The sequence below is a fragment of the Carlito syrichta genome, unplaced genomic scaffold (assembly GCF_000164805.1).
Source record: "Carlito syrichta isolate Samal-C Ts95f unplaced genomic scaffold, Tarsius_syrichta-2.0.1 Scaffold302087, whole genome shotgun sequence".
In the NCBI taxonomy this organism is placed as follows: Eukaryota; Metazoa; Chordata; class Mammalia; order Primates; family Tarsiidae; genus Carlito; species Carlito syrichta.
In genome coordinates, this window is record NW_007246183.1 from 331,869 (window position 1) to 347,449 (window position 15,581).

The 15,581-nt window shown below is 38.0% G+C and overlaps 1 protein-coding gene across 2 annotated transcripts in view; it reads right to left on the bottom strand.

Annotated features, from left to right (window-relative positions):
- JMJD1C (jumonji domain containing 1C) overlaps positions 1-15,581 on the bottom strand; it is a 265,229-nt gene that overhangs the window by 249,106 nt on the left and 542 nt on the right. The gene's annotated exons all lie outside the window — the stretch shown is intronic.

Here is a 15,581-nt window from a genome sequence, read left to right on the forward strand (position 1 = left end):
CCATGCCCGGTTGATTTTTTTTTTTTTAATTTTTTGTAGAGATGAGGTCTCGCCAAGTTGCCCAGGCGGGGTCTTGAACCCACGGGCTCAGGCAATCCACTCACCTCAGCCTCCCAAAGTACTGGGATTACAGGCTGAGCCACTGAGCCCAGCACAGTCTACATTCATATTCACAACTTATTCTCTTTATTCAGATGAATAATGTAAAATGGTTTCCCTTAAAGGGAATTATTTTGGTATTAAAGTATGGCCAAAGATTTTGAAAGTTAAGGCAATCAAAACATTTTAGAGAAACAGGAAATACTCTAAAATAATATCTATATAGTTTTATCAATGTGATTCTACAGAAAAAAAAGAGCACAGACCAAATAACAGTATCATATTAAACACACTGGAACAATTTACTAACTAAATTATTTTATGTGTATTTTACCAAGTATTTCCTCAATGGTAAGACTCCAATAATGGAATAACAATTTATACAGGAAATAACTCCTATATTATACAAATAAAGCCATTTTACATTAAGTGACAATACACAACTTTATCCAAGCATTAACATATCACTTCCTTCTTTGATATTCCTCTAAGCCTAAAGATTTTTTTTATCTTACTTAAGCTCATAATTTTAACAGATGGATCAGATGTTATAGCTCCTAAGTGTCAGTCTTTCACAAGAAATGAACTAGTCACACAGACCTCTCCTAGCCTTCAAAATTCTAAAATCCACTGTAAAAATGCTGACTATTCCCGCTGCCATGTTAACATTTTCTGGCATGCTACAGGCAATCTTTCTCATTCAAAATACATAATTTTCATAGCAACACAGCAAATACTAAAAGAAATCTGAAATGATGTTGAAGAAGCCAAATTCAACTTAAAATTTAACCATTTACAGTCATACCAATTTAAATAACTAAATTTAACTAAAGAGATAATTAGATGAACGGATACTTTCACCACAGATTTTCAGGGACAACAGAATCTATTCAAAGTATTAAGTAAGATGGGCTGGGCTCAGTGGCTCATCCTGTAATCCCCGCACTTTGGGAGGCCAAGGAGAATGGACTGCCTGAGCCCGCGGGTTCAAGACCAGCCTGGACACCTTGGTGAAACCTGACTCTACAATAAATAAAAATTAGTTGAATGTAGTAGCGTGCGCCTGTAGTTCTCTGGCTACTTGGAAGGCTGAGGCAGAAGGATCACTGGAGCCCAGCAGGTCAACCCGGGGATGGCCGTGAGTGTGCCAACTGCACCCCAGACTGGGCAACAGAGTGAGACTCCAACTCAAAAAAACCCCCCAAAAAACAAAGTATTAGTAAGATTAAAACTTTTCATAATAGTACTAAGATATTATTTGTCTTTTCCATTCATTCTCTTGTCAATAGGTTACCTGTAATGTATCACTGCTGACAGGTAACAGAATGTGTGCTTACATGTTCTTTTGTTTTATAACTTTCTTCTTCGTTTTAAATACAATAAATATCGACAGAAATACTACACATAAATCAAAGCTCTATGGAAGGCTTATATTTTTTAAAGTTTAAACGGATACTGAAAAGTTCTTCACATCCTTTGTGGGAGGACTACCACCAATTTGCATTTATTGCTACTTGATATTCTGCCTAGTGAGAAATAAGTCACTTTGGACATGATTTGAATAAATTGTGCCTCAATTTCAGACACATTAAAATGTGAAAAATGTATCTCTTAGAATCAAAGAAAAAAGAAAAGAGGTATTTCTTCCCAGTTTGAGAAAAGTGTGTAAAATGGTGTTAAGTTGAATTTTGTCTTTTAAAAATGGAATACTTGGCCTGGCTCGATAGTTCAGTAAGTAATCCCAGCACTTTGAGAGGTCAAGACAAGTGGATTGCCTGATCCCACGAGTTCAAGACCAGCCGAGAAAACTTGGTGAGATCTCGTCTCTACAATAAATCAAAAAATTAGCTGGGCATGGTAGTATATGCCTGTAGTTCTGGCTACTTGGAAGGCTTAAGTGGAAGGACCTTAGGAGTCCAGCAGGTTGACGCGGGGGTGGCCGTGAACATGCCACTGCACTCCAGGCTGGGCAACAGAGTGAGACTCCAACTGGGGTGGGGGGGGGAGAATATACAAAGTATCTGTTTTTCCAATTTGACTCAATTCCCAACACAAATGCCATTTTTAAAAAGGGGCGTATGCCTATCACTTTAACATCAGGAAGTTATCAACAAAATTTGGAAGAAAATATATGAAATGCATTTTATGATTTCATAAACATTAAGATACATCCAACATTTTAAAACTTGTACAGAAGCTGAGAACAGTGGCTCACACCTATAATTCCAGAACTTTGGGAGGATCACTTAAGGACAGGAGCTCCAGATCAGCCTGAGCAACTGAGCAAGACCCCATCCCCATCTCTACGAAAAATAAAACTTAAAAACTAACTGGGTATGGTGTTACGCACTTGGACCTAGCTAACTGGGAGGCTGAGGCAAGAGAATTGTTTGAGCACAAGAGTTTGAGGCTGCAGCGAACTACAATTGCTCCAACTGCACTCCAGCCTGGGCAACAGACCAAATCACTGTTTCGGGGGGAAAAATGTTCTTGAAATCGCAAAGTAAGATTTTTGCTAAACAGTCACAACAGTCTCTGTAGGGGATTCATGAATTTTAAGTTTCAAAATGTCAAGGGCAAGATTGAGGACATCTAAACACTCTTAGACAACACAGTTTGGACTGCATCAGATAAGCAAAGGAAAAACTACTGAAGAACAGGGGATCAAGGTGAGCTAAAGAGAAACTCAGGATGAGTAATTTGTTCACAAACAGAACACTGGAGAAAAGACTTGAAAGTAAAAAGATCAAATAATATATGCGTGGGCAAGTAAGGTTTGGACTTAGTGGTAGTATAAATTAAAAAATGGAGATAGGCAGGCAGGTTCCAATTTGAATAGACATTTGCAGAACTGAGTAAATGCCTACATTTAAGGTGGGGAAAACAGGAAAGATTAAAGAATTTTCAATCCCAGATGAGACTTCAAATTATCCCAAAGGAAGCTTTTTTCACAAGAAGATAGTAAAATACACTTAGACACGTGTATCAAACTCAAATATGGGACATTCGTGTAAAGCTGTTAAAAAGGTAGAGCAGGTATATCAAATCGAAGACCAATACTTTAATTGCAGATCTATGAGTAATTATGCAAAGTTGTACCAGTAAATTCTCCAAAGGCAGTAACAAGATTAAAAAACAAATAACAATAGGTAAAGGACTGCACCCTGTAATACCAAATTAAGATGATGAGAAAAACTGCAGTCAGGAAAGGAAGGAGAAATAACAGTTCAAGAGGACTTGACCATGGGATTACAGAAATCAACAAAGAGAAATGGCTCAGAAAAAACATTTAACGTAGCAATCAAAGGAGTTTTTTGGTTTTTTCTTTGAGAGTCTATGAATTATAAACCATTAAGAGAAACAATACGGCAGAGTACAGAGACACTAGATTTGGAGTCATAAATCTACGTTCAAATTCCTGCCAAGACACTAACTGGTTGAGTGACTTCAAAAAAAGAATTTTCTCTAGTTTTTCCAGAGGTAAAGGAAGTATATATTCACAAAGCTAATGCACATACCAATTAACATAGGAAACCTGCCTCACACACAAAATTTGAGAAAACACATTAAAGGACTTAAATAAGTGACTACTATTAGTCAGGTCCTTTATTAGATAATTACATAATTCAAGTAATTCTCATAATAGCTCCGTTTTACAGATAAGGAAATGAACACAGAGGAATTTAAAGTCACACAGTATGCAATTTACCCAGAATACAATCTAGATCTGATTCAAAGTCTATGTTTTTGTTCTGGACAAAAAAAAGTTTGAAAGATTGTTAGTAGTGATCAAAATTAAACCATTTATTTGACTTTACTCAACTGCACTGCCAATCACTAATCTAAAAAATTTCAATATTATACTTTAATAAAATAATTAAAAACACAAAGAAAGTAATCCCCATAAAATTATCATTATTATATCTCCTTTTCTTTCCAATATATCTGCTAATACAATTAGAACTGTAATGTTATTTTCCTAATGTCATGTTAATAAACAAACACCATGATCTTCCCATTATTTGAGTTTTTTTAATCCATTTGAACTATAAGATATTTTCATCAAAAAATTAAATTTAGGCTGGGCTCGGTGGCTCAGCCTGTAATCTCAGCACTTTGGGAGGCCGAGGTGAGTAGATTGCTGAGCCTGAGGGTTCGAGACACGCCTGGGCAACTTGAGGAGACCTCATCTCTACAATCAATCAAAAACTAACCGGGCGTGATAGCGCGCGCCTGTAGTTCTGGTTACTTGGAAGGCTGATGCGGAAGGATCGCCGGAGCCCAGCAGGTCGAGGCTGCTGTGGCCGAGTGCGGCCACTGCACTCCAGTCTGGGCGACAGAGTGAGACTCCAACTCAAAAAAAAAAAAAAATTAAATTTAACTGACCAAAACTTCCAAGTGCATAAAAAAATACATATTGAATAATTTCAAATCATAATATTGTAGCTTTTGAGAAATATTTTAATAAAATCTAAGGTCTTTTAGTTCTTAGTTACATCTATTTATACATACTTGTACACAATTCATATTTATTCAACCTAATTTCAGAAGAAACTTTACTGCGATCAGTTTTGTTGGGCTGGTTTGAATTACCGTCAAGGAAACATTTCACCTGCAATTTATAACCAATTACAAAACACATAATCCAAGAGGCATTTACTTGCCAATAAATCCTCAAAGTCACATTTCCTTGTATTTACACTTTTTTGTTAAAAGACTTAAACATTTATCTACTCTGCTCAAATTCACTCAAAAAAAAAATGCCCACATTACTCACAGTTCCACCTGGTCCATCCAGGAAATTGTCCTACACCATGTTATAACGTTAGAATTTTAGCACTCTGATCAGCAGAACATTAAATATATTATAAGCTGTTTTTCTGTTAATAACTAAACCAAATGGTTCTACACTATAAATATAAGGATAAATTACCATTTTAATCAATGGGTTTAAATAGAATACTTTTATAAAATTGTTAGAATATAAAACACAATATAAATAGTACACAAAAAGATTTCATTCAATTAGATAATTCCAGACAAGTTTTCAACATTAACAATTTAGTAAGCATCAATCTTAAAATAAAGGATAAATTATGTAACCCTTAAAAATTTGTCAGATTGGCCAAGTTCGGTGGTTCAGCCTGTAATCCCAGCACTTTGGGAGGCCGAGGTGAGTGGACTGCCTGAGTCCGCAGGTTCCAGAGCAGCCCAGGCAACTTGGCGAGACCTCGACTCTACGATAAGTACAAAATTGGCCAGGCATGGTAGCACGCACCTGTAATCCCAGCTACTTGGAAGGCTGAGGCGGAAGGATGGCCAGAGCCCAGCAGGTCTACGCTGGGGTGGCCGTGAGCATGCCACTGCACTCCAGGCTGGGCAACAGAGTAAGACTCCAGCCAGCCTCGGTGGCTCAGCCTGTAATCCCACACCTTGGGAGGCTGAGGTGAGTGGATTGCCTGAGCCCTCGGGTTCGAGACCCGCCTGGGCAACTTGGTGAGACCTCATCTCTACAATAAATCAAAAAATTAGCCGGGCATGGTAGCGTGCGCCTGTAGTTCCGGCTACTTGGAAGGCTGAGGCGGAAGGATCGCCAGAGCCCAGCAGGTCGAGGCTGCAGTGGCCGGGAGTGGCCACTGCACTACAGTCTGGGTGACAGAGTGAGATTCCAACTCAAAAAAAAAAAAATATTGTCAGATTAAGAATTTTATATCAAATAAAAGTACGCTACAATCCATACTGGGAAAAAACTGTTTATCTGAATATTAGACAGACATATGATCACTGTCAAATCTTCAAACAAAAAAATGAGCAATATTTGTTGCTGCTAAATCTCCATCATTAAAAATCATCAGTATTAATATTCAAATAACAATTCCTAATCCAAAACCCTTCCAACTAGATATTTTTCAGTTTAAAATGTTGTTGGATTTTACAAAGTTAAATATAGCATATAATCAGAAAACCGAAAGGAAAACATACTCTCAATCCCTGGAGAAAAAAAAAAAATATGTATATATATAGCATATATTAATTGATTATGGTAATATAGTATTAGGTGGTAGGCAATATGTAACACTCTGTAGGGGTTACAGCAGAACTCTGAGGTTCAACACATTAATATTTCTCCTTTAAAACAAAAATATTCAACTATTATTAGAGGTTCTACTTAAAAAAATAAGTTCAGTTAAGTCAGATTTTGCTTCCAAATGAATTATTTTTTAAAAATTACATGCTACAGCTATTTAGATTTCAGAATTGCAAATAAGAAACAGTGAACTATAATTATTTATCTGGCCAACATCGACAGTATAAACACATTTATAGTATTTAGCCTCAAAAGTAAATATTGCCATCTCTTTTTAATTTCTGAAATACAACTAATGATGCATCTTTCCCAAAATCTATATTTAACTGTGAGGGGCTTGTGGCATACTTTCTGATATAAAAATTCAATGTTACTTTCTATTTTTAATATTTGGAAAGTTAGATGCTTATATTTTATATACATTAAAACAAATCAATTTTACAAAGCTTTGGGATACACTTAAACGCATTAAAGCAGAAATATCATCCTTCTTGAAAATTACAGAAGTTATAAAAAAATCAGTATTACAAAATTCTAATGTCTTAACACATCAAAATAACAAACACAAGAATGTTAAGAAAATGCCACTGCTTTCCAAAAAAAAGTGGAGTGAAATATTACCAAGTGTATCAGTTAAGATACTTTTGCTTCCAAGGAAAAGGAAAAAGCAACCAAAACAGACTTAAACCTCAGGTAAATTTATTCTCCTAAAATGGAAAAAGTCCTGTAACTGAAAAATACAACAGTAGAATGTAGATTTCAGAAAAAAATTGATCAGTAACATTTTTTCTGCCACTTTGTCAATGCTATTAACCTCTGTATGCAGCTTTTGGCCTCAAATCGTTTACCTTAAAGTAGGAAAATGGCTGCAAGTTTTAGACTCCCACCCACACAACACCATCCTTGGCTTCATTCTGATGGGATCCATTTAAGGTCTTGAACTCATCAATGTAGCCAAGAGAGTTCTATTATCTGATTGGCTTAGAAAAACCATTCCCCATCCTTCATTCAAATCAAGCAATTGTATAAAAGATAGAATAGAATCTGTAGAGGCATGGTTAACAATGCCATAAAAGAATCAAAATATTCACAATTAAGAACAGGTAAGTGAGATGGTTAGGATCACTTAAAATATTCAAGAAACTTAAGACAGTACCATTCAATATACACCTAAGAGCTAGATATTCTACTAAACATGTGAAGGTTAAAGAAAAATAAGTCATTCTTTGCTCATAACTTGAAATTGCCAAAAAGTAACATATAAAATCTGTAAGTACAGAGAAATAGCCTATATGCTTTCAATTGCATTGAAACACCTCAGTGACATTTTTACTTTCAAATGTAATAACATCCCTATATGAATAAGACCAGGTTTCTCATGGTAAAAATTCAGTAGTCCAATTACCCTACTGAATAAAAAAAATTTATTTTAAATTAATGGAAACAAAATATGTACCCTAATGTATATATTTCATGGGTCAAAAAATAAAATCCCAATAACTCCTATACTTAATTTTACACAAAAGCACAAAAATAACACCATTTAATGGGTGATCATTTTCTTCGAAAACCAGTTAGTGGTAATAATTGCACAAATTATTTTCTACCATAAGTGCAATTTACAACTCACTGTATCTGTGTTGAATAAAGAAATACTTAAGGCTGAGCAATATATAAAGAAAAAATATGCCCTTTGGTGAATAGTTATTCTGCATGGTGCTGGCATCTGCTGGGCTTCTGCTGAGGCCTTGGGAAGCTTATAACCACTGTGGATGGTGGAGACTGAGCAGGTATGTCATGTAGCAGGAGTGGAAGCAAGAGAAGGCAGAGGTGGGGCCAGCCTCTTGTAAACAATCAGCGCTCACATGAACTAACAGAGAACTTACCAAGTCATTCATGAGGGATCCGCCCCCATGACCCAAACACTTCCCACTAGGCCCCACCTCCAACACCAGGAATTACATTTCAATGAGATTTGGTGGGGACAGCAATCCAAACTATATCATCCCACCCCTGGTTCTCAAGACCTCATGTTCTTCTTCTGACATTGCAAAATATAACCACCCCTTCCCAACAGTCTTAACTCAAAAAGTATTAACTCATTCCAGCACCAACTCAGAAGTCCAAAGTATCATCTGAGTCTCAAATCAAGCCCCTTTCCCCATGAGCCTGTAAAATCGAAACAAGTTATTTTACTTCTAAGATACAATGGTGGTGCAAGCATTGAGTAAACATTTCCATTCCAAAAGGGAGAAACTGGTCAAAAGAAAGGGGCAACAAGTTCCACATGAGCCTGATGCCCAAAATAATCCTTGACTCTATGACCCTCATACTGAGCACATTGGTTCAAGAGTAAGCTCCGAAAGCCTTGGACAATCCCATTACCGTGGCTTTGCAGGGGTGAAGCCCATGAGGTTGCTCTCACAGGCTGGAGTTGAATGTCTGTGGCTTTTCCAAACTAAGAGTAGAAACTGCTGGTCGCTCTGCCATTCTGGAGTCTGGAGGGCAGTAGCCCTCTTTCCACAGACCAAAAGATATCACCCCCGTGAAGGGGCTCCAATCCTACATTACTCCCTGGGCACTGCTCTAGTAGAGCTCTCTGTAGGGGTTACAACCCTGAGGCAGGCTTCTGCCTGAGCTTCCAGGCTTTCCCATAAAAACTCTGAAATCGGCCGGGCTCAGTGGCTCTGCCTGTAATCCCAGCACTTTGGGAGGTCGAGGTGAGTGGATTGCAAGAGCCCGAGGGTTTGAGACCCGCCTGGGCAACCTGGCGAGACCTCATCTCTACAATAAATCAAAAAATCAGCCAGGCGTGGTAGCGCATGCCTGTAGTTCTGGCTACTTGGAAAGCTGAGGCAGAAGGATCGCCGGAGCCCAGCAGGTCGAGGCTGCGGTGGCCAGGAGCGGCCACTGCACTCCAGTCTGGGCGACAGAGCGAGACTCCAACTCAAAAAAAAAACAACTCTGAAATCGAGGTGGAAGGGGCCTCACCTCCACACCACATGGAAGCCTGACAGAATTTTGACTTTCGCCCTCTAGAGGAGTAGCCCAGGCTGTACTTGGGGTTCTCTGAGACCAGGATGAAGGGAGAAGCATCCCAAGGCAGCACAGGACAGAAGCACCTGGGCCTAGCCCCCCAAACCAATCTATCCTCCTGGCCTCTGATAGGGGGTTATCTTAAGAAATTCTGAGGCAACCCCTTCGGGTCCCCTCCCGCTGTGCAAGCTTTTCTGTCCTCTCAATAAATCCTGCTTTCTTAAACAAAAAAAAAATTCTGAGATGCATTCCTGGACTTTTCCCCTTAGTTTTGACCATTATTAACACTTGGTTCCCTTTTTGTCATCTAATTTTTCTAGCAAGTGGTTGTTCCAGGCCACTTTGAATTCTTTCCCCTTCTCTACCACAAGGCCAGGCTGGGAGTTTTCCAAACTTTCACACTGTACTTCCCTGTTAAGTTTCAATTTCATGTTTGTTGTTTTTGCTCCCATTATCTGATCGTAAACTATTAGAAGCAGCCATGTGGCCCTCAGTGGCTCAAGCCCATAATACCAGCACTTTGGGAGGCTGAGGCAGGAGAATGGCTTGAGTCAAGGAGTTCAGACCAGCCTGGGCAACACAGTAAACCTCATCTCTAGAAAAAATACAAACATTAGCTGGGTATGGTGGCACACGCCTACAGTTCCAGTTCTTGGGAGGCTGAGGCAGGATCGCCTGAGCCCTGGAAGTCCAGGTTAAAGAGAGTTGGGATTGCGCCACTGCACTCTAGCTGAAGTGACAAAGTGAGATCCTGTCTCAAAAAAAAAAAAAAAAGTTGCCACTTCTTGACTGCTTTTGTTGCTAGAAATTTCTAGTGCCAGATACTCTTAAGTCATCACTCTCAAATTCAGCTCTCCACAATGCCCTAGGGCATGGACACAACTCAGCCATGTTCTTTGCTAAGGGTAACATGGTTGACCCCATTAAGTTCCTTATTTCTATCTAAGACCATATCAGGCTGGCCTTTATTAGTAACAGTTAATGAACCTCTTAACCAGTCTTTGATTAAAGCTTCAAACTATCCCTTCTCTCACTCTTTTTTGAGCCCTCCCAAATCTTCCGACTTCTGCCCTCAGCCAGTTCCAAAGGTGCTTCCACATTTTTAGGTGTCTTTATACCAGATAGATTTTCAATACCAATTTTCTGCATTAGTCTGTTTTGTGTTGCTATAAAGAAATACCTGAGACTGGATAATTTATAAAGAAAGTAAGTTTACTTTGGCTTATGGTTGTGCATGGGGCCACCATCTACTGAGTTTCTGGGAAGTCCTCAGGAAGCTAACAATCATGGCAGAAGGTGGAGAAGGAACAGGCATGTCACACTACACAAGCATAGGCGGAAGAGGTGATAATGCCAGGGTTAGTTTAAACAACTACCATTCCTGGGAACTAAAAAAGCCAAAACTCACTCATTATGTGGGTAGGACACCAAACAATTCATGAGGGATCCTACCCCATAACCAAATCATCTCCTACTAGGCCCCATTTCCAACACTGGGGAACACATTTTAACGAGAGATTTGGACGGGATCAACAATCAAAACTATACCACCCATTTTCCTATATCTAAATCTTTAAGGTCAACAGCAACAACAAATTCAGAGGTGAGTGAAAAAAAGTTTGTGTATTTAAATCAGACATAAAAGTCTACCTACCTACCAGCTAAACCAATTTTCCCTATAGTGAGTTAACCTACCAAGGTCAAAATTAACCAATGAAGTAAAATTCATTTATTCATCCATTAATCAAATATTTTGTGAATAGACCATAAATCAGCCTTAACAATAATGCAAAATGACATAAGTGTTAGACTGACCTGAAGAATGAGCCTAACAAAACATTTTGATAAGGAAATCAAAATGCTACTAACTTAATAGGAAACTTAAATGAGAGAGCCGAGTAGAAATGTATACACCTAAGAAATGAAAAAAGATTTACAATCATAGATCACTTTAAATTTCCTAAACATGAATATTATCTACATATATAGACAGAGAAGTTTTTGCAAAATAACTGACCAGTTGGTACACAGCTTAGCACAGTTTAAAATCTACATTTCGAGTTTAGCCCCAAAATCCAAGCAAATTTATGACTTTGGTCTTTGAAACACGGTATGATTTTGTTGTTTCTTTTCCATATTGAAAAAAAACAACTGGACACATTTTCTTTAATATTCACACTTTAGACAGGGCTGGCTTGAAAACAGGAATGTAATCACCCTAAGCATCAAGGATAGTTTAAGATGGTGGGCAGGTGAGGGATGGACGGATGGACAAATGGATGGATAAATAAATGAGATCAGGAATAGAAGCTAAGTAAAACAAGAGGAGAGTAAATCGATGTTTGCTTTTTAATCAGCATGACATTATTATTCAAGGATAAATATTATGCAGCAATATTTCTCAACTGCCAGTTGCCCTTCCATTATATTATCAATTTTCTAGAACACTTCCTCAAAAGGTAGGGCAGTAATAGCAACAATGTATGCCAAGACAAAACTAAGAAATGGGGCTACAAAAAGAAATCAACATGGAGAAGACTCATGATATGCTATATACATTGCAACTTCTTCTTTCATAAAATAGGTTCAGATAAGATCTTTTGTAAATTAAGATAATTCCAACATTATCTATTACAAAAAGCTATCCAGTCACTTTTGAAAAAGTCAATAAAATATCTCAAATTGCCCAAACATAATCTAGTAAAAACTACTAATTAAACTCATTACTTAAAAACTTAGAGAGTGATAGCACTGTAACTCCTGGCATGAAAAAATAAAACTTTCATCTTAATATATTTGTATCAAACTTATACATGCTCCTAACGTACAAGAATGTTTCCCACCATGGCATGGTAAGAATAATGGCACCCCAAAGACATCCATGTCCTAGTCATCAGAACCTGTAACTGTTATATTACATAACAAAGTGAAATTAAGCTTCAAATGGAATTATGGTGATCAGTACAGATGGTGAGATTATCCTGGATTGTCTAAATGGGCCCAATGTAATGACAAGGGTACTTAAAAGTGGAAGAGAGAAACAGAAGAGTCAGAGGGAGAAGATTAGGAGAGAATGGACAGAGAGATAAAACCTAGCTGGCCTTTAAGATGGAGGAAGGGGGCCATGAGCCAAGGAGTGAAGGCAGCTTCTAAAATCAAGAAAAGGAAAAAAAAAAGTGGATCCCTCCTAAACAGCCTTCCCACACTTTGATTTTAGCCACTGTGACCCATGTCACATTTGTCATCTCCAGAACTGCAAAATACATTTGTCCAGTTTAAGTCACCAAAGCTGTATTAACTTAAAGCAGTGATAGGATATCAATGTACATGGCATAATAAACACAGAAGACCCAAAATAAAAATAAATGATTACCTTTGCTTGAGACAGAGTATTCTCTAAACTATTTTTAAAGTTTGATAGTTATCCTTCCAAATCATATGTCATATGTATGTCCAGCCAAGATTTCTAATATACTTAACAGGTTTTTTTGTTTTGTTTTGTTTTGAGTTGGAGTCTCACTCTGTCGCCCAGACTGGAGTGCAGTGGCCGCTCCTGGCCACTGCAGCCTCGACCTGCTGGGCTCCGGTGATCCTTCCGCCTCAGCCTTCCAAGTAGCCGGAATCACAGGCATGCGCTACCACGCCCGGCTGATTTTTTGATTTATTGTAGAGATGAGGTCTTGCTGCCCAGGCAGGTCTCGAACCTGCGGGCTCAGGCAATCCACTCACCTCAGTCTCCCAAAGGCGTGGGATTACAGGCTGAGCCACAGAGCCCACCTTACTTAACAGGTGTTTACTAGTATTATTATTTTGAGTTAAAGTCTCATTCTGCCGCCCAGGCTAACACTTTCAGGGCTACCACAGTCTCAATATGCTGGGCTCAGGACAGCCTTCTGCCTCAGCCTTACAAGTGGCTGGAACTATGGTGCTTGCCACCTAGCCCAGCTAATTGTTTTATTTACTGTAGAGAGGAGGTCTTTCAAGTTGTCCGGGCTAGTTTCAAACTCCTAGGCTCAGGCAATCCTCTTGCCTTCACTTCTCAAAATGCTGAGGTTACAGGCATGAGCCACCACAACCAGCTTACGTACAGGTTTTTAATTATACGTATGTGTAATTTAAAATAATAATCACAAAATAGTGTATTACTAGTTTGGATATAATTGATCAAGCTCTTTAAAACTTAATCTGCAATAACAAAAGTCTAACAGGAGGATTACATTATGTTGATGCCAAAATGTCCCAAGTTTCATTTAAGAAATACAAATGTAAGGAAGTCTGGAGCTAAAATTATAGATTCCAGGTTATAAAAACAAATTACATTGTAATAACAACATTCATTTTTCAAATAAAGACTGTTAGATAAAAGAAAACTTGTTAAAGGCTCACAAAGTTATAGCTCAACATGCATTTTCTTTTTAAAATATGCATATAGCCGGGCTTGGTGGCTCAGCCTATAATCCCGCGCCTTTGGGAGGCTGAGGTGAGTGGATTGCCTGAGCCCGCGGGTTCAAGACCCGCCTGGGCAGCGAGACCTCATCTCTACAATAAATCAAAAAAATCAGCCGGGCGTGGTAGCACATGCCTGTAATTCCAGCTACTTGGAAGGCCGAGGCGGAAGGATCACTGGAGCCCAGCAGGTCGAGGCTGCAGTGGATGGGAGCGGCCACTGCACTCCAGTCTGGGCAACAGAGTGAACTCCAACTCAAAAATAAATAAATAATAAATAAAATAAAATAAAATATGCATATAGTGAAATGCAGAAATATCAAGTGTCAATTCTAGAAGTTTTGACAAAAATGTACACACTCATGTAATTAACAATCAAGAGACAAAAAAATTTCCATTACCAAAGAAACTTCTTTGTTCTTTCAAGTCAATCTCCACCACCCATTATTTCTTTTTAATACCCAGCTCAGTACCTTACCATTTACTAACATGACATATGTAAACCCCTTCTTTATATCTTTTAAATTCCCAACTGAGAAAATAATTAAGTCTTTAACAAGCATATACTTATTGTTTTCTTTTTTTAGAGAAAAAAGTAGTTCTAGCTGGAGTAGACCTCCTGGGCTCAAGGAATCCTTCTGTCCTCAGTCTCTGGAGTAGCTGAGACCACAGGCATCTACCTTACATACCCAGCTAAGTGTTTAACACATCATGTGTTATAACTTGACTGCCACCAATAATATCCATAACTTAATACTGTATTTCCTGTTTCATGTATCCATTTAAAAATTGTGAAAAAGATCACTCCATGTTTGTTTTGAAATAATTTTAAAATGCTAAACTACAATCCAACTAGTTTCCACTTAAAAGACAATTTATATCAGAGAAAAAGGAGAAACATGCCTTGTATAGAAACAAGTTACTGAACTGAACTGCCATAATTTTAGAACCATTACAATCAATGTTTTTAAAGATTCCACTTTTTTTTAATGAGAATAACCAACCAAATCATTAAAGTTACAGCTATTCTCATTTCCTATTAGAAATATCTAATAACAAAACACACCTATTTTGTAATATCAAGTTAACATTAATATGTGCCCCCATGAACCATATCATTAACTAGTGATAAAAATGGGTTTACAGAAGCACAATTAGAAACTATTAAAACGGGTAGGTACCAAATATTAGGTAGGTACATGTACAGATATTCCATGAATTTGGAATTCTAGGCTTGCATACATAAAAAAAGGAAAAAAAGTTCCCAAATTTGGAATTTTCAGTAAAAAATGAAACGCTCCTGAACATTCCACGGATAAATAAATTTCAATGAAATTTCATGAATTACTTATTTCAAAAATCTACCCTGGTTAAGTCAATGTCTTGTCTCTTCAGCCCCTTACCTGTGCTTGGAACCTAACAATATATCCAGTCTCAAAACTATGCATACCTAACACCACTGAAAGAAAACATCAGCAGTGGCAAATGTAAGAAAAAAAAAGCAAAGAAAAAGGCACGTTTAGTTCTGCAGGGTATTTAACATTTTAATTTAAATATATCTCATTTTATATGAAATCCAGGCATATCTTAACTATAAAGCACTATCGATTAAAAAAAATTATGGGAGAGAAATATTAATTTCTATTATCCTCCTTCCAAAAATTTTCATTTTCATCGTTCCCGGTTCGAAAGTCAAGTATCTTTTAAGCGGAGGCTGAATCAGGGCACCCTAACTGCCGTGGCTTTTGCCACTAACACACACACGCGAATTCCAGAACTGTCTGGAAAAGGAATCTGCCTCTTTCCTTTTCTCCCTCCCCTTCAGCAACCTTATGGGATAGGTTTAAATCTCAAGCCCCAGCACCATTGAGACTTCAGCAAGGAAAGCGACACCACCGTAGCCAGCCACCCG